Source organism: Gymnodraco acuticeps, unplaced genomic scaffold, assembly GCF_902827175.1.
Source record: "Gymnodraco acuticeps unplaced genomic scaffold, fGymAcu1.1, whole genome shotgun sequence".
Taxonomy (NCBI): Eukaryota; Metazoa; Chordata; class Actinopteri; order Perciformes; family Bathydraconidae; genus Gymnodraco; species Gymnodraco acuticeps.
This window is the reverse complement of record NW_022991434.1, coordinates 204,783-208,435: the sequence shown is the minus strand read 5'-3', so window position 1 is coordinate 208,435 and position 3,653 is coordinate 204,783.

The window sequence follows — 3,653 nt, the reverse complement described above, 5'->3', positions numbered from 1 at the left end:
AGTGGAAGACCGCCTTTAACACTCCCCTTGGCCACTTTGAGTACCTCGTCATGCCCTTCGGACTTTCAAATGCCCCAGCAGTTTTTCAGTCCCTGGTGAATGATGTTTTGCGGGATTTCCTCAACCGGTTTGTTTTTGTTTACATCGACGATATCTTGATCTTTTCCAAGAGCCTGGAGGAACACCAGAATCACGTCAGCCAGGTTCTACAGAGACTGCTAGAGAACAAGCTGTACGTCAAGGCTGAGAAGTGTGAGTTTAACCAGGAACGTGTCAGCTTCCTTGGATTTATCATCAGACAAGGCAGGCTGGAGGCGGATCCTGGAATGATTCTTGCTGTCTCCGAGTGGCCAGTCCCCATGACGCGGAAGGAATTACAGAGGTTCCTGGGTTTCGCCAATTTTGATCGCCGGTTCATTAAAGACTTCAGCAGGATCGCAGCTCCACTCTCCAGTCTCACTTCCATCAAGGTCAAGTTCTCCTGGACCTCTGAGGCTAACGAGGCCTTTCTCAGACTCAAGTTTCTGTTCACTTCTGCCCCCATCCTCATCCAGCCGGACTCCAGCAGACAATTTGTTGTTGAGGTTGACGCATCTGACATCGGAGTCGGCGCTGTCCTGTCTCAGACAGCAGGGCCAAACAACAAGCTTCACCCGTGTGCTTGTTTCTCTCGCCGTCTCTCCCCTGCGGAGAGAAACTATGATGTGGGCAACAAGGAACTGCTGGCAGTGAAGATGGCTTTGGAGGAGTGGAGACACTGGCTCGGGGGCAGCGAGCAGCCATTTCTGGTTTGGACGGACCATAACAATTTGGAATACATCCAGTCAGCCAAGCGGCTGAACTCCCGACAAGCTAGGTGGGCTCTCTTCTTCGGCCGCTTCAACTTCTCCCTCACCTATCGCCCTGGTTCCAAAAATACCAAGCCCGATGCTCTGTCCAGATCGTTCTCGTCTGTGAGTCCAGTAACCTCTGCTGACTCAATACTCCCCCTGAGTTGTGTTGTGGGGGCCATCACCTGGGAGATTAGTAATTCCATTCAAGAGGCCCTTTTGGAACAACCCGACCCAGGAAGAGGTCCGCCTAACCGTCAGTTTGTTCCCGACTCTGTTCGTTCCCAAGTCCTGCAGTGGGTCCACAGTTCCCGTTTATCTAATCATCCCGGTGCCAATCGAACACTTTCTCTCCTCCGAAGACACTTCTGGTGGCCTACAGTCGACAGAGACACAAGGGAGTTTGTGTCAGCTTGCACACCTGTGCTAGTAACAAGGCCTCCCATCAGAAACCCGCTGGGCTGCTCCAACCCCTTCCAATCCCTAGTCGACCCTGGTCACATATAGCCCTGGACTTTGTCACCGGTCTGCCTCCCTCTCAGGGGAACACAACCATTCTGAGAGTCGTCGATCGCTTCTCTAAGTGCGCACACTTTGTTGCTCTACCCAAGCTCCCTTCAGCCCTGGAGACCTCCAAGCATCTAACCCAGCATGTTTTCCGTCTACACGGTATCCCAGCTGACATTGTCTCCGACCGTGGTCCACAATTCACATCTCAGGTTTGGAAGGCTTTTTGTCAATCTCTTGGAGCTTCAGTTAGTCTAACATCTGGCTTTCATCCCCAGTCCAACGGCCAAACTGAGAGGGCAAATCAGGACCTGGAATCTGCTCTCCGCTGTGTGGCCAACAGTAATCAGAGGACCTGGAACTCCCATCTACCGTGGGTGGAATACTCTCATAATTCCCTCACCTCATCTGCCACGGGACTCTCACCCTTTGAAGCCTCTCTGGGATACCAGCCACCCCTGTTCCCCGAAGAGGAGAGTGAGTTGGCTGTTCCTTCTGTCCAGCAACATGTCCAACGTTGCCGCAAGATCTGGAAGGACACCCGCTTGGCTCTCCTCCAAGCTTCCGCCAGGAGTCAACAGTTGGCCAACCGCCGTCGACAGGTTGCTCCCCCTTACGCCCTTGGCCAATCGGTGTGGTTGTCCGCCAAGAACATCCCCCTCCTCACCGAGTCCAAGAAACTGTCCCCCTCGGTTTATTGGTCCCTTCCCCATTGTGCGACTCATCAATCCCTCTGCTGTCCGTTTAAGGCTCCCCAGAAATATGAGAATCCATCCCACTTTCCATGTCTCTCAAATCAAGCCAGCTCTCATCAGCGACCTGTGCCCTCCGGCCGTTCCCCCTCCTCCCCCCCGTGTCATCGATAACCATCCAGCCTACTCCGTGCGGCGTCTCCTGGATGTTAGATGCTGGGGTAGGGGTCTACAATACTTAGTGGACTGGGAGGGCTACAACTTGGAGGAACGTTGTTGGGTTCCTCGTTCTCGAATCATGGACCACGTCATGGTCAGGGAATCCACAGGGCCCATCCTGACAGGCCTGGTGGTCGCCAGGAGGCTCCCGTGAGGGGGGGTACTGTAAGGATTTGCAGTACTCCCTCCTTCTGCTTCCGTTTTTTGTTTGTTGTCTGTTGTTGTCAATCTGTCTGTGTTTGTCTCCCGGGCTGGGCGTGGCTGAACCTACTTCTGATTCCCGCCAATTCATCTCCGCAGCTGCTTCTCATTCATCCTGATCATCTACTCATCCACACCTGTTTATTAACCCGGTCTCCTCATCCAGTCTTCACCAGTTCGTCGTAAAGATTACACTGAATCCATCATCACCTCCTCCGCTTGCCACGTACCAGCCACTTCCTCGTCGGAATCATCCGCTCTCCACGCTACCCTGATCCAGCCTTCTCGCTCCCCTCGGCTCTGAAACCCCTGCTCACCACACTCCAGTCTGGTAGGACAAACACAACTCCTACTCCAACCAACTCACTCTCGGGAGCGTAAGACTCAGGCTCAAGCCACCTTTCGTCTGCCTGGCGATATCCCCAGCTCACTCCGGAGCCTCGGCTGAGGATCTCCATTCCCTCGCTGACTTATTCCCTTTCCTGGAATATATCAACACAGTTAGTTTCCCCTGTCACCATTGGAAATAAAACCTTTTGCTGCAAACTCCTGTTTTCTGTCCGTGTTTGTATTGTGGGTTCAGTTCTGAAAAGCAATTACGGAGCTTAACAAGGAGGTTTAAAAAATCCCTAACCATAGGTTTAGACTCGCAGCACACATGGACATTAAAGTCTCCGCAGATCAAAACACGATCATATTTCACCATGATCCCGGACAGAAAGTCAGAAAAGTCAGTTATAAAATCATTATTGTACTTTGGCGGACGATACACGACTGCGCAGAGTATAGGCGAGGCTACGTTCAATTCAAAAAGCTATAAGTTACTTCCTTCTTTCCGCATGCAGCCTGTAGTATTTGCTTCTTGATCTCAAAGTTTAGGAAAGCAACAATAATCGGTCTGGCACGATCCTTAACTTCTCTGTACTCCCGGTGCGCTCTGGTGATGTTAAAATCTCCCGGTATTTTAAGCACCTCGTTGAATAGTTTATTCAGAAAAGTTGACATATTCTCTCCTTCACTTTTCTCTGGTATGTTGAATATACGTGCATTGTTTTGCCTGGTCTTATTTTCCAGGTAGTCATTGCGTTCTTCTAACTCTGAGACTTTATTTAGCAGATATTTAATTGATTGTTGGTGAAGTATTTCTGTGTCATGCATCTCACCGACACGGCACTCCACCTGATCCACTCTGTCGCTCGTTTTT